Source organism: Electrophorus electricus, chromosome 6, assembly GCF_013358815.1.
Source record: "Electrophorus electricus isolate fEleEle1 chromosome 6, fEleEle1.pri, whole genome shotgun sequence".
Taxonomy (NCBI): Eukaryota; Metazoa; Chordata; class Actinopteri; order Gymnotiformes; family Gymnotidae; genus Electrophorus; species Electrophorus electricus.
This window is the reverse complement of record NC_049540.1, coordinates 3,165,057-3,188,513: the sequence shown is the minus strand read 5'-3', so window position 1 is coordinate 3,188,513 and position 23,457 is coordinate 3,165,057. Positions and strand designations below refer to the sequence as shown.

Genomic DNA, 23,457 nt, shown 5'->3' with positions numbered 1-23,457 from the left:
TGGTCCCGGTCCTTTCCCCCGCTACCCTGCTTGCGCTGGCCCGTGGCAGGTTGTCCGGTCCTCCGACGTCGCCTTTTGGCATTGGTCTCGGGGCCGCAGCCTGGTAGGCTGACGCGCCGGGAGTCGCGCCTTCGAGGGGGGGCTCTGTCACGGTACGGCCCCTCCCCCCTCAAATGTGTGCATGTGCGTGAATGTGCGTGTGCGTGCGTGTCTGTGTGTCCGTATTGCTACACCCTCTTGTGTTGTGCACCTGATCCTTGTTGTGTGTAATTGTCATGAGTGTATATAAGTCTCATGTCGTATCGTCAAGGTTGTCGGTGTTTGACCCATGTAGTGTGTTTGTGTGTGTTGAGTTGTGCTTATGATTAAAACGTATGTTCTGTTTAACGTGCCTCGTCCCCGCATCCTCGTTAACCCGTTAAGCGTCAGAGCAAGAGGTCATGGTTTTCCATGAAGAAGCAAAGAGTTGTGTATGGATATTTAATTATGTAATTTAATTATGTATTAATTATAATGTGTTAACTGAGCTGTTGTCTTCCACGAAACAGGCTTGTGTTTGATTTTAGATTTATGTCAAAGATCACCTCTTTGATGTCACAACCCCTTAACAAAGAATAACCCCTTTAATGTAAAATTACCAAAAGCTTTGGGTCCAACCCTTCTGATCTTAAGTTACAGGATGACTGAAATAAAACAATTTTAAAACTTTGTTGTTAAATTACAGAATGAAATTCAAAATCCTTTTGATGTTAAATTACCACATGATTTGATATAAAACCCTCTGATGTCAAATGCTAAGATACTTTATATGGGAAGGACTCTACCCTTCAAAACAGGTCCTCATACCTGATGGAGTAAGTCTTTGTTGGAACTGGATATTTGAGTAGGAACTTGTTAGGAATGCCTTTATTAAGAAGGTTTTCCACTTGTGGAAGAAATTCATATATAATGAGTCAAATATGTAGAGATTGATTTTAACATGCACTGTCTTAGTTTGTGAATTGTGTTCAGATGTGCCAGTAAGTAGAGACTTCTTTTCAGAACTTGAAATTGCACCCTGTAGCTGTCTGCTGGTGTTTCTCCTTGACACAGAACAAAAATGTTACTGTTAGTGAAGCTACATGCCAGTAGATAAGACTAAACCAGTTAGATCCAGGCTTCTCTGTATCTTTTAATGAACGCCTCACTCACATCGGGCAGAGCGCGCTCTCATCGCTTTCCTGATGCTTTCACCTCTTTTACTACGTTTTCACCTCTTCTCTTCTGCTATGTAAATAAGGACGACTCTGACTCTTTATTAGACATTACCACGACAAATTGGCGTCTCTGGCTGGGCAACACAAGTCCTGCTTCCTCTCGTGGACGTCGAGAACCAGAGGACACTCGTGAATTACAGGAGATTCAACCCTGACCTCTACATTGAGGGAGGCGGTTCTACTTCAGGAGTGGACCGTCGTTGCCCTCCGAATCACAACAAAGAATAACAAAGTGATGATTATAATTTATCTTCCATTTTGAATAGTACAAAACGCAAGTTGGCATGTTGAGTATTGAGTATAGTGGTGTGTGTGGTTGCAGATGTTCGTCAGAGCTGAGACAATGAATAAGGAATTAGAAGAGATAATTCAGAGAGATTATATGAGATAATATCAAAAGGCTATTGGAGATAGTTAGTGAGTGTTTATTGTACTGTGATGACGGTCACAGTTGTTCACCTAAGTGAGGCGGCAAACTAGGAGCCTTATGCTGGCAGTGGTAGCTCAGGGGTTAAGGTTCTGAACTTTGGAAGGTTGCTGGTTCAAGTTGCCACTGTTGAGCCCCTGAGCAAGGCCCTTAACCCTCAATTGCTCAAGTTGTAATCAGTCATCATTTAAAGTTGCTTTGGATAAAAGCATCAGCTAAATGCCATAAATGTAAATGCCATAAAAATACTGACGAGTGTTTGTGTTTAGTGAAGACGCACCAGTGCACATGGAACAGTGTGACGAGCATAATAACAGACATATTCTGTTTCTGGTGGTCGTCCTTACTACAACTGGCTGTTTAGTAAAGTGTATTGTGTGAGGCTATATATATATATATATATATATATATATATATATATATATATAAATTAAAAAAATTTTCCTTTGTACTTTGACAATAAATATTCGCTGCTGTATATACATATACGTATATCTAGAAGATGGGACAAAATCATAGTAAAAATTAAAGAAAAAGGCCAATGAACCAACTCTACCAGTTAAGGGTCCAGATCCACCAGCTAAGAGTCAGGATCCAACCCCACCCCCATCATATATGATATCATATATATTTGGATTGCCAGTCCAAATATTCAGTTCATAAAGGTCAATTATGGAGAAGAACTTTAAGCACAGTTTGATGTGTGGGTTGAGAACTGTGGGTTCCCAAATAAGGGAATTCTGAGCACTAGATAGATAGAACAACTCAAAGTGAAATTAGAACAAAGGGAAACAAGGAGGGTTAGACAACAGTGTTTTTAGCAGACTGGAAGGCGTTTGGGGCCTGGCAGATGGAGGCACAAAAAAGACAGAGGTGACTGGCAGGCACCTCACCCTCTTCTCAGTGTTTAAAGCTATAGAGGGGCCTGACCTGGACACTGCCACACCTGTACAGCCGAGACAAGAGCCACCACAGAATATATAACAGAATATATAACACATAACACCAGCAAACTCAGTTAGCTCACATTAGCAAGGATACACAACATACCACAAAGCACACATATAGAACAGAAAGACAAGCCCCAAACACCCAAAGAAGTATAGGCTGATAATAATGAAGTAGTTAAACCATCAGAAAAGTCCTATGGTTTGTTAAAATATGCCTGTACACCCTAGAACCGATTAACGTGCATACCATTAACTATTGATGGGGAGGTGTTGACATTTTAGTAGGCTCAGGGGCAGGACATTCAGTCATACAACAGGGGGAGTTGAAGAAAGCACCAGGTCTCACTAATAAAACATTCAGACAGTGGGTGCTGCGGGTCATTTGACCACAGAACAATTTTCTGAAAGTTTGTAGTGTCAAACTGAGAGTGGGATGTGCATTACCCACTCCTTTATAACATCTCAACATTGTCCAGTCAATTTATTGGGGCATGACCTGATGTGCAAATTGCACCTTACTCTTTCTTCTTCCCCAGGAGGTATTACAGTCACCACGGGGGGAGCCTCATGGAGTCATGTATAATGCTTACCACCGCCCGCAGCCGTACATCACCGAACAACACCGATTACATGCTTGCAGACCACCTGCACTGCACCGCACACATCCATGAGGGGTGGGATGAGAAGTATAAAAGAGGTTGGTTTAAAGACTCCCATATTAGAGAACGATTGAGTCTGACAACCACATTCTGGTCTGCCCATTACTGTGCTGTACAGGTTCATCTTAGTAGATGCACTGACTGCTGCCCTGGGGATGTAGTACCATTAAGGCTTCTTTTAGCTATCAAAAACATCCCTCCTCATGGCTGTTGTCAAGCTGATTTTTTTATAATGGGCTCCAAACCCCACATTTCTCTGTCTAAGCCATCCGATAGGGACTGGAAGGATGTGGGCCATTGAGTGCTGAATTGCTCAAACACAAGAAGTGGTTGGGTCCCACCAAAAGACCTCTCTATCTTGTATAATGCATCTCCGGTGGTCTTTACACAAGGTCAGACCCGGTGGTAATGACCTCAAAATCTGATTTTAGGCCAATACAAAGCCAGTATCCACTGAAGACAGAGGCCATTAAAGGCATTAGATCCGTGTTTAACTCACTAGTGAAAGCTGGAGTAATTGTCCCTTGCCCAGACTCGCCGGTGCATATACCTATCTTCCCTGTAAAGAAGGCTAGAAAACCACCACAACCAAATGAATGGGGGTTTGTACGGGACTTGCAAGCAGTCAGTGCAGCTGCAGTTCAAAGAGTGCCTGACATTCCAAATCTGTACATGATTTTAGGTCAGGTCCCTGCTGATAGCAAATGGTTTTCTGTAGTGGATCTAGTGGATTTAGTGGTAGTGGATCTCCACTCCAACCAGTAGATTTATGTGGGCATGTGCACAACATGCTTACTTAGAACTACCTAAAACCTGGTATGGATGCTGTTGTCCTGTTGCTGTTGTGCTGTCTCACTGCCTAATTACTGAAAACGCCCCCAGGGGGTTGGCACGACACACAGATCTAAGAGTTCTCTTACGAGTGAAATGCCTGCACGGTATCAGGGTCACCACCTTTGGGATCCTTGGACAGGGCCATGTGCTGTGACAGAGTTGTCCTTGTTGCCTGGTGGTGGAACCGTGGCACTGCTTAATAAAAAGAATGCACTAGCATGGCAGGTATTAAACCTAGCAAATGAGACAGAATTGGCCCTAACACTGCTGAATGATGAATTGAGTAATAATACATCACAGGCTTACGTTAGACATTCTTCTTGCTGAGAAGGATGGTGTTTGAAAACTCCTCAAGACATCATGTTGTTTCTTTATTCCAGACAATCACAACAACCTTACTTCATTTCTTGAGCATATGAAGCAGAAGATTTAAACACTCGGAGACACTGGAGAAACAGGCTTTCGCAGCATCCTCAGGCTAGTCACCACGGTACTGCCTGCAGTGCTGGTTGTTACATTGCTCCTACTGGGTATGGTGGGAGATGGTTACCAGCTAATCAAGATCGATCCAGAGGACATTCCAGACTGGCCACCCCTTCCAACAGAAGACTCCAATCCACCTTTTGCTGACATCCCTGATGAAAAACTTCCAACTACTCTGGAAAATGGAAAAATTCTATTTTCAAATGCATAAATGTAGTGTATTTCAGTCTTTTTAGCTTGCCATTACACAGATGCACTGCCCCTCACATAAAATAGCCTTAGCCTTCTTCAATGTATTGTTTATGACATGATAAGTTGAATCAGACTGAATTCTTATCATTGATGTGATTTTCTTTTTTTCTGTTAGATGTTTCATACTGCTACAAAATCAAGCATGCATGCATGTTTATGACAAAACGTATACACATAGATCAGGTTCACTTGATACTTGACTGATTGATTGTCTAATTGGTTAGTTAATTAATTAATTTGTTACTTAGGAGAAGGGTCAGAAACAGAAATGACAGACTGCAGATGCTTTGTAAATCCCTTAGGATTCATATAAAGCACTGTACCTCATTCTGAATACATCTGAATTTCTAAAATTATTACTTAACAAAACAAAAAAATTGACATTTATATATCTTTTGGAATTATTAAAAATGCAGTTGATATGCTTTTTGACCACAAACCTACATTACGAGTCAAAAGTTTTCAAACACTCAAATGTTTCCTCTTTTTATTTAGATTTATGCAGTTTATTGTCTCTGTGTACTCTGAATTTACAGTGTAGAGCAATAAAGCTGTTAGAGATGAAAAGGAATCATAGAATTGTTCTGTTTAAGAAAATGTGATTAATCCCTGAACCAGTAGCCAGAGAACGGAGGCTGTTACGTGTGACTGCACGATGTTGTGAAACGCTGAAGAAAGACAAGTGGATCATGCTCAATATACACTGTGAGAGGCTGAAACTGCACTGATGTAGACCTCCAAGTTTTGCAGAGCAAGTGCTTCCTTTTCAATGGTGTTTGGAGCTTAATAAACTTTTTAGAAAAATAACAAACAGGGGGTTAGGACACGTGTGCGTCCTCCTGAATGAGGACTGACTGCTCCAGCCCCGATACCGCTGGCATCTACTTCATGTTTAAAAGGATGAGAGTAATCAGGCACAGTAAGGACTGGGGGTATGGTAGAGTAATGCCTTTACAGCATCAAAAACCTTCTGATATGGTGGGGGACATACAAAATGTTCCTTGTCGGAGCAAGCTGGTTAGAGGGCTACAACAGTCAAGAAATTCCTACAAACAGCAGTAAAACTCCACCATTCCAAGGAAGCATCCAAGACTTACTGTCAGGTAAGACTAAGTCGCCGGTATCTTGGTGTCTAGAGGGCGGACTGCGCCTCGACCAATTAGCTCCCCTAAATAAGAAGACTTCCCCTTTTCCAAAGTCACACTTATCCAAGTTTAGAACGAGAGAAGCGTAATTGAATGCAATTGATTGAGCAGTACTGAATTTCTAACCAAACAGGGGCTAGTTTTTAAAATGTTATTAAAGGTGCAAAATGTAAAAGAGCCTGTTAAAAATGTCCAATACAAAAAACATATGATTAAAGTAAAAAAAAGCACACAAGACAGAAGTGTGGTTTGATTGATCTGTTTATGTTTTACTTTCTTAAATGTATGCATACATGAGAAGCTTTTTACAGAACTGTTGAGACTGAAACAGAGAGAGATTAAGAGAGATCAGAGATTAAAGGTTCTTGCCAGTGTCCAGTTCGATGTCTCCATGTCTCCAGTGCCCAGTTTCAGGTCTCCTGCAGCAGATATTCATGTTCAGGCAGGCGTATTCTGATATCGCAACATGTTAAATGCATGTTAAATAAAAAAGCTAATCATGTAAAAAGAGTAAACTTGGATTATTTCCCCATCAGACAGAAAACAAAGATTTTCTGGGTAGTAAATTGTTTTATTAGCAATTGTAAGGTACCGTTTTTATGATCAGCTCATTCATTGTTTTTGAGGGACTGTCCTTGTCACTGAGCCCCCCTCACACATTTTTTCCTGAACGTGTAACTTGTTCTCTTCAGTCTTCATTGTATGTTACACTATGTAACCAGAAGTGGGATGCAGTTCACCGTCCCTGTTTTGATTGTTTTTGTTTGTTTTTGTATGTTTCTCGATGGGCCAATGATGAAACACTGAGCTTCTTGATATAGCAGGAAGTTTTTACAGCGATTGCTCACGTGACATCGGTGTGGCCGTGACATCAAATACTGTAACCACCCAGACTATAACAAGTGATTTCAAAAGCATGCGTTCCTCTAGTATTCTATAGTACCCTGTGATATGTTGTGCATGGCACATCTTCCATGTGTCTGACTGTGAATATTAGTTTACCGTGGCCCACACTCAGTGACACAGAAGAAAAACACAGAAGTAAAATCAAATCCAATAGTACTTTTATACAATGTAACCTGTAATAATAAAAATGTAAAATGTCCATTAATGGAAATAGAAAAAACAACTCATTTTGCTCATCCTAAACCCCTAATGACCTTGCAGGCCTTCAGGGGTCTTGCAGGTCCCAGGTCCAGCTGGTGCAAGCCCATAGTTGGGTCTACTGTGTTTTGCCTTACTCTGCTTTTGTTTGTTTTTCGAGCTCCATAGCTGATCTGCTCTTTGGTCCTGGTACCAGTTGGTGGCTCATCCAATTTGCCCTGGTCTGCCACACTAAGAGATCTGGGTTCACCTCTACTTTGGGTGAGGCCCTCCCATTATAAAATATAAGTGTTCAACACTGTAACAGGGTCCCTCAACCTGCAGGCTGTGGAGCACCAGTGGGCTGAGAAGCAGGTCCATGCTCAGGGGTAGGCAGTGGTGTGGAGTGGCCTGGTAAAGGCATTTTAAGCACCAAGTCATGAAAATGTAAGTGAAAATTTTTTTATTTGGTATAAGTAAAGAAAAAATAAAAAGAGATCAATCATGTTCAAACTATAAACATTTTGACAAGTTAAAGGCAAATTAAACATCATCAGTTTGAGATAATGCAGCCGCAGGTGGCTGATGTAAACAATTTTACCTAAAACATTGTTGTTTTCTTGTGGGCCAATATGCTTTCTGGTTATAAACAGGTGGGGCAGGAGGTGGAAAATGTACCCCTGCCATGTAATACAATGGAATAAAGTGTTAGTTTACCTTTTAAGTATCTATGTTTCATGTACATTGTTCACAGTATATGTCATATTTTGCCATTAGTTTTGAGGAAAGTGCCTTTTCTGGCAAACATTACAATATCTTTAATGAATTTGCAGTAATGTTTAACCAGATTGCATCATCAAAGCCCTTTGAAAAAGTCCTTTGAATAAATCAAGAACAAGGTTGCTGTCTTTAAAGTGCACAGGCCAGCCCTTGACACAAGCCACTGTAATGGTTCGCCTGCTCTTTTCACCTTCATATACACATGGGGGGGCGTTTGTCTTCACTTTTTAAAGTGCAATTGACTATATCAAAAGTTTTCTTGCTTTAATGAAAATTCAAACATATATTTCTGCCTTCGTCCTTGCAAACTTACCTGACCTGCTTATTTGAGGCGAAGATGAAGGTGTTGATTTCTTTGCATTATTGGTGTTGCATTTCTTGATGTTCCTCTTGTTGATCACTTGGTCACACTGGTTCAGTTCCATGTCCTCGATCACATGCTGTCTGAGAAAGTGCTTGTAGCGCCTCATCACGTCGGTGGGCTGTGTGTCAACCAACAGGGTGGCAGACAAAGCCAACAGCAAACCTACAGCAAACCCACGTATCTCCATGACAACGGCTCTGGAGAGAGAAAGAGGGAAAAATATAGGAAGATATTAACAACAAATAACATTAACAGCTCCCTGTACTTGTTAATGGAACAGGCATTATGGCATTTTATTAGAATAAGCTTCAGAGTAGACTCGAAGAGCTGGATGCTGTACGACCACAAATCTAAGATTCTCCTCCCAGAAAACCCCCAGCAAGAAGCTTTTCCTTCTCTTTGTGTATTGGAATAAATGTCCTTAAACTGATTAAAATGAGTTTTTTATCCTTTGCAATCTGCTTAACAGATACCTTATATACTATTCCTCAGTAATAACATCCAACTTAGCCAGGCTGGATGTTTCTTTAGCAGTATCCAGAAAATATGATTTAATTCTTAGCATCCTTACTTCATGCATTCAAGAGAAACATGATAGTCTGTCCAATAAGCACAGAACATACCATATTTGGTTTAGGGGGGTAGAAGAATCATTAAATAATACACATGTAGAGACACATAACCAAGAATACTTGTGTAGGCTTGACAGAGTTTTGTTGCTCTATAACTCGTTTTACTCATGCCATATCGGTCTATTTTTCTGGAGCTGAAATCACATAGCGTCTTTTCTTCTACAGTAAACATGCATACTTATGTTTTAATAATCCAGACTTCATGTACAAATGACATACTAGAAATAGTGCAAGCAAAACAGCAGAACGATATTTTAAAAAGTCAGTCAGGCCAAAGCTTATTTTGTGTGAAAGAGATGCTTGGTGGCAGAAACATTTTGCGTTTTGAGAATTAAATAGAGACTGCTGCAGGCACCAGAGCTTTTGTTCATGTTACTGTAGCTCAAGTCCTGAGTCTTTCATCGTGACCGTCTTTGGCACTGATGACCCACTGATGCATGCCCTGCGATTTTTAATTAGTGAGTGATTGCCAAAACGTTGGGCTGGACATCTGTGATGGTCTGTGTGTGTGTGTCAGAGTAAGGACATGGGGGACATGAAGGACATGGAGATGACTCTCTCTCTCTCTCTCTCTCTCTCTCTCTCTCTCTCTCTCTGTTTATTCTTTGCATACAAACTTTAACTCTCACTACTGTAATATGTGTTATCAGCTGTAGATTTTCACCTTAGCAATACTTGTATCCCAGAGTACGGCAAGCAGGAGGGTCAAAAAGTGCAACATCAAAGCTGTGTAACTGACTCGCAGGAAGCTGAAATTGTGAGGCAAAGCAAAAAAAGGAATGAACAAAAATGAACTTTTATTTAAAAAAAAAGAAATAACTATCAAAACCACATGCATATTATTAGAGTTTTGGTTTAAGTAAATATAATTAATTTCAGTAAAGTTAATTTCAACTCTGTTGCACCCACCCCCATTTAATTCTGCCAAAATGATGTGCACAAGACAAATTATGTGCACAATATCAAAGGCACATATGTGCGTTACACAATATCTACCAAAATAGGAGGTCCTAAAACAGACTTCCAAGTATCAAAAGTGTTCCATGTGGATGAAGTGGCAAGAGAGCAGTTCTAGAGTCTCAAGCCAACTGCATAGATCCCACATCGCTCATTCGACAGACAGACAACTGCCATAATAATTTTATAAAATCCCAAAGTTGTCACGCAACCGCCCTCAATCCGTGACTACAATTCCTGTCTTCCTCGGCACAACCTCACCAGATCCTCATCACCAGTTTACTAGTGTCACCTGTATCGCATCTTTAGTCTCTCCAGTTCCGTTCACTCTCTGTGAAGTATTATCGCTGTTCTATCGTGAGTACTGAGCAATTCCCTGGTGTGTATATATCTGGCTACTACCCTCACCTGTTTCACTTTGCAATTGTTGATTATTCTGCTACGAATAAATCCCGGCTATCCGCATGCATCTGGCTTGTTTTAAAGATGTCACAAAAGTATACAAAAGAGATATCCTAAAGAGATATCATAAAGAGGGGCGTACCCTGACAGTGGTTTTTGCAGGTAAAGGCCTAATTTGAATTTGAATTGAATTTGTTGAACTGGAATTATATTTGTGGAATGACGTGCAAATTGAGGCATTTTTCAAACACATCAAATCAGCATTTTAGAAATGAATGCATGACTAGTAAGGAGGATGAAGGAAGAGACAACTAAAGTTTGGTGTTTTCTGCCTCAAACATTGTATCAAAAGTCAAGTGTGAAGCAAGCAGAGAACCTGGTGGATTAGTTTTCCATAGTAATGATGGATCAGGGGATTCCTGGGGAACAGTCATGGAGATCCTGCTCCAGGTGTTGACCACAAGGCTTTCCTACCGTTGTTCAGCTCCTGGACCCCATGATGACCTCATAAAGTTTTCAATCACTCAAATGTTTCCTGTTTTTATTTATATTTATGCAGTTTATTGTCTCTGTTTATTCTGAATTTAAAGTGTAAAACAATAAAGCTATTTGAGATGAAATAGAATCATAGAATTGTTCTGTTTAACAAAATGTGATGAATCCCTGAACCACTATCCAGAGAACAGAGTCTACTGCATGTGACTGCACGATGCTGTGGTAGGCCTTCTGGTTCAGCATGCCAGACACTCTTTACACGGTGCTGACCTTTGCTCCAGCAAACAAGCCCCAGATCATCACACTCTTTCTTCTCTGCTTGACAGCAGGTGTCATACACACTGATGGCTTTCTCACCATCACTTAACCTGTCAGACCTACAGCCTCACAGCTGAAAATGACACTTGCTAAGTTTTTAACAAGTGTTTGAAGGTCTCATCCTGTGAGCCATCCATCATGCAAGCTGTGAACTCACAGAAACATGTTTTCTGTTTCTGTTGTGGTCTGTCAGACCTCTTCCTCTCAAAGTTTACTATGGTTTTCAAATGTCTTTTGATGGTGTGTGTCTATTCAGTTTCTCTAAAGGAAAGACCTATACTTTAAAGGGTTATAATTGTCTGCCTTCCTTTGTCAATTTCATTTTTCTTGCTATTACAATAGCAACATACATACCAAATTCTGCAGTACAGTATTGTCCAAACACTGCCCTAAAGGATGTAGTAACCCAGTCTTTATCACCTCTGCTTTCTCACACAAAGAGAGAATAGCTAAGTCATGGGGTTCACCCTTAGGAATTCTTTGCATTAACTTTCAAAGCTTAATTTATATACATTTCTGCAGAACAACTGTAGGTTTTTAACTACTGATTGAAAAGGACTTCTTACATTAACATTAACTTTACATTTATTTTTACAATTTAGATCCATTTCCAGTTTACTGTTAATTTTTAAAAGACCTTTGGTTTAGCCCGATTTGCTGCTTGGGTTATTCACAAGACTTGAACTGCTTACATGTCCATAACAATTGGAAAAATGTACATTTGCCCAACATCCAAATGAATTTTTCTGCACTTGGTTCACATGAAAACTTGCCTTTGCTGGAAGTGTGGAAGGTAAAATCACTCATCAATGATTCAGCCTCAGCAAATGGGTGCTGTGGCTTAGCTGGTCATAGTACCTGCCTGGTAAACAGGAAGTCCTGAGCTCAAAATCCAGTGGCACCTTTGCGTTATTGAAACAGTTGTTAGGATGTGACGTTCAAGCTCACAATAACAAATGAATGTCATCAATTATAACCTCTGCAGTGCAATGGATAGCACATTGGACTTCCTGCCTCCAACTTGAACCCATACATTTACAGAATTTAGCAGACACTTTAATCCAAAGCAATTTACAGTTATTACTGAGTACAACTTGAATAATTGAGGGCACAGGGTCTGGTTCAGGGATCCAACAGTGATAATTTGCCAGTGGTGGGGCTTGAACCAGCAACAAAGCAAGCACTTTAACCACTGCCCTACTGTGCGAGTTGCATCTTTTCTGGGGGACCTTGAAAGCCTGTGTTCCTTGCTAATCCCACCAGTGTTAAATTATAACTCATTAAGATAGCAAAAGTTTCGAATTATCATCCGCAGTAATAATAAATCCATCTTTTGCAGATAGAAACTAATTCTAGAAACTGAGATCTGCATGTGACTGCCTGATGCTGTGGGAGGCCTTCTGCTTCAGCATGCCAGACACTCTGTACATGGTGCTGAACTTTGCTCCAGCAAACAAGCCCCAGATCATCACGCTCTCTCTTCACTGCTTGACAGCAGGTGTCATACACACTGAGGAACCAACATTTAGCCTATTGGACAACATTCAAAAACTCTGCATTCTGAACTGAAGATTACACATTTTGATTCATCAGTCAATCAGCCATTCATTCATTCTTCAGTAGTCCACTGGTAGTGTTGCATAACCAAGTGTCTTTTATAATTTTTGCAATAACTTCTCTATCTTCAAAAATACAGGGCTAAAATAACCAGGAGAACTAGTCACTAAACAGACTCAGGTGAACATAGGAAATGGGAGAACCAAAACACAGACTGAAATGAAGGAACAGATGAGGGGCACAGAAAACGAAACTAAGGAGCGGAACCAGGGAGTACCGGAAAACAGACGACAGGAAAACCATGACAACAGGGATGCCAGGAGGGTGGCCATTTGTAAATTGTTGTTGTTGAATGAAGTGCAATTTGAGGCATTTTCAACTGTATCAGATCAGTATTTTAGAAATGAATGCAAAACTACTAAAGGAGGATGAAGGAAGAGAAAACTAGAGTCTGGTGTTTTCTGCCTCTAACATTGTATCGAAAGCCACATGTGAAGCAAGAACAGAACCTGGTGGATTAGTTTTACAGAGTACTGATGGATCAGGGGATTCCTGGGGAACGGTCATGGAGATCCTGCTCCAGGTGTTGGCCACAAGGCTTTCCTACCGTTGTTCAACTTCTGGACCTCATAATGTTCCCACATTTAATTGGTAATTCCAAGAGCAAATGAATGGACACACCAGAAAGTAGTTGCTCAGAAACTTTTTTAATATTAGATTTTAATGACTCATTTGTTTCATGAAGAACACATTTAATCAAGTGGACATTTATATATGAAGCTAAACTTTTTGATTCCATGTTTTTTACAGCTTAGGTAAATCAAGTAAATTAATCTTTTATTTACAAAGCACTATTGGCTTTTTATGAGTTGGTGGAGATTCATAATTCACTGGTTTGTTGTATTCACATGCCACAATAATCTTAGTTTCTGGAACATATGTATTCCTATAAATACATTTGGGTGCGTCTGATTTTTTTTTTTTTCATTTGCATTCAACTATACTAAAGCACCGGTTGCTTTCATAGCAGTTATAACAACAATTAGAATGTGTGCCATTTCTGCACACTTTCCTCACATTGCTAATCTCATCCAGTATGAAGGTATTGCTCTTTTTGCATTTTCCTCTGTCGTTGATTTCTTCCATGGTTTTAGTACAGTTGAGTTGCGACAGCATATCAGGTCTAATATGCTTTTTGATGAATTCTTCTTCCGTCTGAGCATCAGTGTATGGAATGACACACAGAACCAGCAGCAGGGTCAGAGCTGACCATCGCATCTCCATGGCGATGAATCTGGAGAGAGAAGCTGATACCAGCAGCACCCTGTCAGTAATAACACTAGTGAACAGTTCAGCTTGATCTATTTGTATTGTTATGGGTATTTGGTATGGTAAACTACAGAACAGCAGTGCTGTAGTACTGTAAACCCTTTCTCCATAAACCTGTCAAAGGTTTACGAACACCCTAATTTTCCCTGTTTTTGTTTTGTTTTTGTTTAGCAGTTTATTGTTTCTGTTTACTCTGAATTTAAAGTTGTAAAACGTCAAAGCTATTTAAGCTATTATTTTGAAAAAGAATCATAGAGTCAAAGAATTGTTCTGTTTAACAAAATGTGATGAATCCCTGAACCACTATCCAGAGAACAAAGGCTACTGCGTGTGACTGCACGATGCTGTGATAGGCCTTCTGCTTCAGCATGTCAGACACTCTGTACACGGTGCTGACCTTTGCTCCAGCAAACAAGCCCCAGATCATCACACTGTCTCCTCTCTGCTTGACAGTGGGTGTCACACACTGAGGAACCAGCATTTAGCCTATTGGACAACATTCAAAAACTCTGCATTCTGAACCTAAGATTACACATTTTGATTCATCAGTCCATAAGACGTTCTTTCATTTTTCAGTAGTCCACTGGTAGTGCTGCATAACCAAGTGTCTTTTCTAACTTTTGCAATATCTTGTCTTTGTGATGGCTTTCTCACCATCACGTAACCTATCAAACCTACAGTCTGAAGTCTTGCTAAATTTTAACAAGTGCTTGAAGGTGTCATCCTGTGGGCCATCCATCATGCAAGCTGTGGACTCACAGAAACATGTTTTCTGTTTCTGTTGTGGTCTACCAGACCTCTTCCTCTCAAAGTTTGCTGTGGTTTTCAAGTGTCTTTTGATGGCGAATTTCTTTGCTATTTCTTTAAAGGCAAAACTATACTTTAAATGGTTATAATTGTCTGTCTTCCTTTGTTAATTTCATTTTTCTTGCTATTATAATAGCGACATACATACCGAATTCTGCTGTACAGAATTGTCTGAACACTGCCCTAAAGGATGTAGTAACCCAGTCTTTATCACGTCTGCTTTCTCTCACAGACAGAGGATAACTAAGTTAGCTGGTTCACCCTTAGGAATTCTTTCCGTTAACTTTCAAAGCTTAATTTACATACATTTCTGCTGAACAACTGTATGTTGTTAACTACTAACTGAAAAGGACTTCTTACATTAACATTAACTACTTTACATTTATTTTTACAATTTAGATACATTTCCAGTTTACTGTTAATTTTTTTAAAAACCTTTGGTTTTTAAAACTGCTCAGATGGTCTACAGGGTGTATCTGTTCTAGAGTGAACAGGAACTGTTTACTTATTGCACACACGTTAACAGCATTTTATATCATAACAAAATCAAGCATGCATGCAAATAAGACTAGAATACAAGGTGTGTATGTTCTAGTGCTAACACCAGGCACCAACATACTGCTGACATCTTAACTACATTTCCTATTGGTACAAAATCAAGCATGCGTGCATGTTTATAACATGCAAGGTTCAGTTGATTGATTGATTGATTGATTGGCTAATTAGTTAATTAATTAATTTGTTAGTTAATTCCTTAATTAGTAGATGGGCCAGAAACAGAAATGACAGACTGCAGATGCTTTGTAAGTCCCTTGGGATTCATGTAAAGCCCTGTACCTCATTCTGGACACATCTCAATTTCTAGAATTATTTTCTATCTGCAAAAGATGGATTTATTATTATTGAGGATGATGATTCAAAACATTTGCAATCTTAATGAGTTATTACTTAACACTAGTGGGATTGGCAAGACTCAGCAGGTTTTCAAGGTCCCCCAGAAAAGATGTGACTTGCACACTCAAGGTTTGAGGTCAGTGGTAGCTCAGTGGTTAAGGTGCTCAATTTGATGTTGGAAGGTTGCTGGTCCAAGTCCCAACACTGACAAATTGCCACTGTTGGACCCCTGAACCAGACCCTTAACCCTCAATTACTCAAATTATAAATTGCTTTGGATTAAAGTGTCTGCTAAATGCCATATATGTATGGGTTCAAGTCAGAGGCCAGAAGTTCAATGTGCTATCTATTGCACTGCAGAGGTTATAATTGATGACATTCATTTATTATTGTGAGCTTGAACATCACATCCTAACAGTGTTTCAATAATGTAAAGGTACCATTCAGTTTTGTACCCTTGCTCAGGACTTCCTGTTTACCAGGCAGATACTATGACCAGCTAAGACACGGCACGCATTTTGCTGAGGCTGAGTCTTTGATGAGTACTTTTACCTTCCACACTTCCAGCAAAGGCAAAATTCAAGGTGAACCCAGTGCACAAAAATTCATTTGGATGTTGGGCAAATGCCACAGCATGTAGCCATAGCAGTAAATCAGAGAAAAGGCTGAGACAGCACTCGAATGCCAGGTAAGTCAACTTTCACACATCTCATACAAATGCTAACCTGGATGATGAATTTTGCCCGATATATACTATTATTGCCTTTGCCTTGAAGGAGCTTTCAGAACCCTGGTGTACATTGGTGTTAAGCAACACATTTATGCACAAACAAATCAAGCAAATTGTATCTACACACACATAAACAACTCACAATTATTTTGCAATTTCAAATATGTTAGTGACAGACCACTTATGAAGTTTACCCCAGCTGTATGTATGTTTATGTGTGGTACATTATACAATACACATGGTTGTCCCCTTATTTCTGGTCTTTTGGCCTGGTCATTCAACATTTAGTTATCTGTGTTCTTCATTATCACTGTTACAGCTCTATTACCTAGATGGGGTTATAACAATGTAGTAGACTATTTTGAACACAGTGGATGATCTGCTTAACATTTCCTGATTAGCAGATGGTAATTGGTGACAGGTCACTCAGGTGCTCTGGGATATGGAGTTGGCTGCTGTAGTTTTTGTGGGGTCGAAAAGAGCTTGAAAGGTAAACTATTTTTGCATCTCGATTGCTAAAATAGTTATTTTGAGAAAAAAAAACCTCTGTGACTGTCCTCAACTCTATAATAAAATTTTTTTAAAAATCACATTTTAACACAGTCCAGATGCATCAACCAATCAGGAAACTTCTGTGCAAGTAGCTGGTCCCTCATTGGCTGACAATTATTGTATTTTGCATAAACATGGAGCACAGAATAAATAAATAAATAAATTAATTAATTAATTAAAATAGGATAAAGGTTTTACAATAAGGACATTCCATTTGTATATAAATTAAATATTATATTATTTTATTTATATATCTAATAAGTTGTCCTCCCACTTAGGTTCTCTGATGCTCCAAGACAAACTTGATTTGAATTGGAATTGTATTTATGGAACTGTAACGATTCCCATAGGAACAGGGGAGATGCTGAATGCATGAGGGTGGTTTATTAAATGATGTAGAATAAACCGAGGCGAGGAGAAAACAAACTGAGCAAACGGAAAAGCAACGCCGATCCAACAAGCATAATTTAAACACAACAAAACTAACACATCTTACCAAAATAACCAACAACCTGGGAGTCAGAAATACAGGGCTTAAATAACCAGGACAACTAGGCACTGAACAGACTCAGGTGAACATAGGAACTGGGAGAACCAAAACACAGACTGGAATGAAGGAACAGACGAGGGGCGGAGAAAATGAAACAAAGGAGTGGAACCAGGGAGTACAGGAAAACAGACGACAGAGAAACCATGACAACAGAGAAACCATGACAACAGGGACACCAGGAGGGTGGCCATTCGTGACATGAACTGGAATTGTTGCTGTGAAATGAAGTACAAATTGAGGCATTTTCAACTGTATCAGATCAGCATTTTAGAAATGAATGCAAGACTACTAAAGGAGGATGAAGGAAGAGACAACTAGAGTTTGGTGTTTTCTGCCTCTAACATTGTATCGAAAGCCACATGTGAAGCAAGCACAGGACCTGGTGGATTAGTTTTCCAGAGTACTGATGGATCAGGGGATTCCTGGGGAACGGTCATGGAGATCCTGCTCCAGGTGTTGACCACAAGGTTTTCCTACGATTGTTCAGCTCCTGGACCTCATAATGTTCCCACATTTAATTGGTAATTCCAAGAGCAAATGAATGGACACACCAGAAAGTAGTTGCTCAGAAACCTTTTTAATATTAGATTTTAACGACTCATTTGTTTCTTGAAAAACACATTTAATCAAGTGGAAATTTATATATGAAGCTAAACTTTTTGATTAAATGTTTTTGTTACAGCTTAGGTAAATAAAGTAAATTAATCGTTTAATTAAAAAACACTATTGGCTTTGTATGCTAACATCCAAAATGCACTGGTTTGTTGCTTTCATCACATGTTATTTTAATGGGCTTGTTTGCATTTACACGATTGTAAATACAACTGGGTGAACTGGAATTGAGAACTTTGCATTCAATTATATTAAACTTCTTCCTGCTTTGATAACATTGAGAATTATTATGATGAAATTTGTCACCCATACACACCTGCCTCACATTGCTAATCTCATCCAGTATGAAGGTATTGATATATTTGCAATTTCCTCTGCCATTGATTTCTTTCATGGTTTCATTACAGTTTAGTAAAGGTCTAATATGCTTTTTGATGAATTCTTTTTCCGTCTGAGCATCAGTGTATGGAATGACACACAGAACCAGCAGCAGGGTCAGAGCTGACCAACGCATCTCCATGGCGATGAATCTGGAGAGAGAAGGTGATACCAGCAGCACCATGTCAGCAATAACACTTGTGAATAGTTCATCTTCATCTATTTGTATTGTTATGGGTATTTGGTATGGTAAACTACAGAACAGCAGTGCTGTAGTACTGTAAACCCTTTCTCCAGAAACCTATCAAAGGTTTACGAACACCCTAATTTTCCCTGTTTTTGTTTTGTTTTTCTTTAGCAGTTTATTGTCTCTGTGTACTCTGAATTTAAAGTCCTAAAACATCAAAGCTATTTGAGCTATTATTTTGAAAAAGAATCATAGAATCATAGAATTGTTCTGTTTAACAAAATCTGATGAATCCCTGAACCACTAACCAGAGAACAAAGGCTACTGCCTGTGACTGCCTGATGCTGTGGGAGGCCTTCTGCTTCAGCATGCCAGACACTCTGTACACGGTGCTGACCTTTACTCCAGCAAACAAGCCCCAGACCATCACCCTCTCTGCTCTCTGCTTGTCAGTGGGTGTCATACACACTGAGGAACCCGCATTTGGCCTATTCGACAAGATTCAAAAACTTTGCATTCTGAATCAAAAATTCCAAATTTTGATTCATCAGTCCATAAGATGTTCATTCATTCTTCAGTAGTCCACTGGTAGTGCTGCATATCCAAGTGCCTTGTCTAATTTTTGCAATAACTTCTCTATCTTCACTTTTTACCTTAACATTAATTTTACATTTATTTTTTCAGTTTAGATACATTTTCAGTTTACTGTTATTTTTTAAAAAACATTTGGTTTACCCCAGTTTACTGCTTACCTTACTGCATAGGTTATTCCAGAGACTTTAACTGCTTACATGTCAATAACAATTGGAAAAATGGTATGTTCAAAAATGTTTGCCCACTAGTGTATTTTACTTCATATGTTAGTAATCGCTAATATAATCAGCTACTAATAATTTAGCTATATCGATATCATTGAAAGAAATACTGGAACATACTTAATGGTACTGCTGGAAACGTTGGAAAAATCACAATGTTGAAGTGGTGAAGCAATGAGTGTGGGCCTAGCCAGAGAAGAGAAAAAGATTCACAGTAAGCATTAATCCTACAGTAATACTGACTCATACTTAAATGATGTTCATTATACTATACACACAGTAACTCCATGTCAAGGTTATAATACTACTAATAAATCCATTAGCAGTAAATCTACTTTTACTAGTTACTAGTATATGCAGAAGCTTGGTACTGAGGACTTGAATGTGAATTTGGGGTGCTGCGGAATGAAATGTTTCACCAAGTCCACATTCCTCTCCACAGCACTTCCTACAGCCAAGTTACACCTTTGATGCTTTGTTAGTGTATAAAAGGGAAAACCTTTTTTTGTTCCAGTACTAAAAATGGACCTGACAAGCAGTTTTTGTTTGGGGTTTCTAGTAAACCTCTCCAAACTATTGCAAAACAAAGTTTGAAAATACATCATCATGCCTCCAACACTATAATAAATGGTCTGGTTAATCCAGTAAACATTAAAAAAAATTAAAAAATGTATATAACTTGCTCATGTTCATTCATGGTTGAAAATTCCACTACTAAGAGTCGTATAAAGTAGAATGTCAAGGTTGTTGACACTGAAGAGTTTTACTCACCTCTCCAGTTAGTGGTCTGCAGTAAAGCTGTGAGAACAAACTTCGCTGCTTTTCTCCACAGTACGCATATCACCTACGTCCCTTTATAACCACACACTAACGTCACCTCCTTTTTGCTGCTAATAGGGCAGAATAACTCAGATGGTCTACAAGGTGTATCTGTTCTGGTGCTAACAGCAGGCACCTATATACTATAGACACCTTAACAATGTTACATATCAGAACAACATCAAGCAGGCATGCATGTTTAGGACCAACAGTATACACAGAGACCAAGTACACTTGATGGGTGAATGACTGAATGAATGAATAGGAGAAGGGCCAGGAATAGAAATAACAGACTGTAGATTCTTTGCCTTCGTAAGTCACTTCTATAGCACCATACCTCATTCTGGACACATCTCAATTCAATTTATAGTATTTTTATATCTGAAATAAGATTAATTTATTATCATATTGTATTGGGCCAGTAAAAGATGATCTTGTCATTTGCAGACAGGTTTGACTGGCGTGCCCAGAAGAGAATAGATTAGAGAGTGCTGAGACAGTCCAGTATTCCTGTACTGGCTGCATGGGTAACAGAGATGGACCACGCAGTTCACGAAAAGCCAAGGACTGGAGGTGACAACATTCTCTCTGGGTTCTCTGAGCCCTTATCTCCCCCTTCTCTCCTCTTACTGTCTCCCGTTTCTTTTGTTTAAACACACCCTTGTGTTTTCGACTGACAGCCTGACGACAGACTTGCACCTTTTCTCTGGCTAAGATCCAGAGGTCTTGAAGAGCATACTGACTACCGTTAACATTAAACAGGAAAATGATCATTAAAAAGTGGATTGTTTCTACAGTGATGTGATTGGTGTGGCAGTCTGAGAAACCTCATCCTGCATAGCAAAATATTCAACCTTCCTTATAAACGATTATAGCATTGTCAGATGCCTAAAAGGTCCATCCAAATGTTGTCACAATTTCCATGGCAACACTTTCCTGTCACGGAATGCTCACCTCCTGCGGGTCACATGGTTTGGCCCGCCACGTGCAGTGGGAGAGTTGTTGTTTGTAACAACACCTGCACACACCTGCACCTTGTTTGTCTTTATGTGTATAAACCCTTGTCATTGAGTGCAGTGTGTTGGTCATTGTTAATATAGCGGGTTGAGATAAATGTTGGTGTCGTTATTGTACATGTTCATCTCGTCGTTGTTAATGTATTCGTGTTCTTCCTTCGTGTTATATTTGAGTGCCGTTTTGTGTTATGTAAATAAATGTTCGTCCAGGTCGAGGAAGTCTGTGCGTCCTGCTCCACACCCTTCGGCACACGGGCCACACCATTACAGAATGCCCAACCACCACAGGATGCCAGCTCCCTTGGCTAAAGACAGACTTCCTAGCGGGAGGTGCGTAGGCACCCCCGCCCTGCCGCCTGGATACCAGGAGATTGGGGAGAGGACCGTGACTGAAGCCCGTGTCCACTCCGAAGGTGGAGGGGAACACCCCCATGAATTTCTTGGTGGGGGACAAACAAAGCTATTTGAGATAGAATCATAGAAATGTTTTGTTTAACAAAATGTGATGAATCCCTGAACCACTATCCAGAGAACAGAGTCTACTGCGTGTGACTGCACGATGCTGTGGTAGGCCTTCTGCTTCCACATGCCAGACACTCTGTACACGGTGCTGACCTTAGCTCCAGCAAACAAGCCCCAGATCATCACACTCTCTCTTCTCTGCTTGACAGCAGGTGTCATACACACTGATGGCTTTCTCACCATCACTTAACCTGTCAGACCTACAGCTTCACAGCTGAAAATGACACTTACTAAGTTTTTAACAAGTGTTTGAAGGTCTCATCCTGTGAGCCAGCCATCATTCAAGCTGTGGACTCACAGAAACATGTTTTCTGTTTCTGTTTCTGTCAGACCTCTTCCTCACTGTGGTTTTCAAGTGTCTTTTGATGGTGTATGTCTTTTCAGTTTCTCTAAAGGAAAGACCTATACTTTAAAGGGTTATAATTGTGTCTTCCTTTGTCAATTTCATTTTTCTTGCTATTACAATAGCAACATAAATACCGAATGCTGCAGTACAGTATTGTCCAAACACTGCCCTAAAGGATGTAGTAACCCAGTCTTTATCACCTCTGCTTTCTCACACAGAGGGAGGATAGCTAAGTCAGGGGGTTCACCCTTAGGAATTCTTTGCATTAACTTTCAAAGCTTAATTTACATACATTTCTGCAGAACAACTGTAGGTTTTTAACTACTGATCGAAAATGACTTCTTTCATTAACTTTACATTTATTTTTACAGTTTAGATCCATTTCCAGTTTACTGTTAATTTTTAAAAAACCTTTGGTTTAGCCCGATTTGCTGCTTAGGTTATTCACAAGACTTGAACTGCTTACATGTCAATAACAATTGGAAAAATGTACATTTGTCCAACATCCAAATGAATTTTTCTGCACTGGGTTCACCTGAACACTTGCCTTTGCTGGAGGTGTGGAAGGTAAAAGCACTCATCAATGATTCAGCCTCAGCAAATGGGTGCTGTGGCTTAGCTGGTACCTGCCTGGTAAACAGGAAGTCCTGAGCAGGGTCTGGTTCAGGGGTCCAACAGTCATAATTTGGCAGTGGTGGGGCTTGAACCAGCAACAAAGCAAGCACTTTAACCACTGAGCTACTACTGCCCTCAACACTTGTATGTGCGAGTCACATCTTTTCTGGGGGACCTTGAAAGCCTGTGTTCCTTGCTAATCCCACCAGTGTTAAGTTATAACTCATTAAGATAGCAAAAGTTTCGAATTATCATCCGCAATAATAATAAATCCATCTTTTGCAGATAGAAAATAATTCTAGAAAGATCTGCATGTGACTGCCTGATGCTGTGGGAGGCCTTCTGCTTCAGCATGCCAGACACTCTGCACACCATGCTTATCATGTTCATCTTGTCATTGTTAATGTATTCATGTTCTTCCTTCATGTTATATGTGAGTGCCGTTTTGTGTTATGTGACACAAATATAACACACCACAACAACACAACAAGCAGAAAGAGGACGGTTGGGTGGAGTCATCAAGATTTCCGATGGGCAGAGCTGAAGCCTGAGTCCCTTCCCTTCAGCAGACTCGCCAGTGAGTCTGGAGGGGCAAACCACCTCTGGGACACTCCTAGAGCGGCAGGCGAGAGGAGGACCATTGGGGAGGGTAGCATGACCTGAACCGGGGCAGACATGCACCCCCGCGTCT

General features: G+C 40.0%; 1 long non-coding RNA gene across 1 annotated transcript; it reads right to left on the bottom strand.

Annotated features, from left to right (window-relative positions):
• Positions 1 to 18,014: 18,014 nt before the first annotated feature.
• On the bottom strand, positions 18,015 to 20,268 carry LOC118241578. Its single transcript, XR_004776210.1, has 3 exons — positions 20,220 to 20,268; positions 19,569 to 19,634; positions 18,015 to 18,598 (listed from the first exon to the last, which is right to left on the bottom strand). It is a non-coding gene; the product is annotated as an uncharacterized LOC118241578 (long non-coding RNA).
• Positions 20,269 to 23,457: the final 3,189 nt, after the last annotated feature.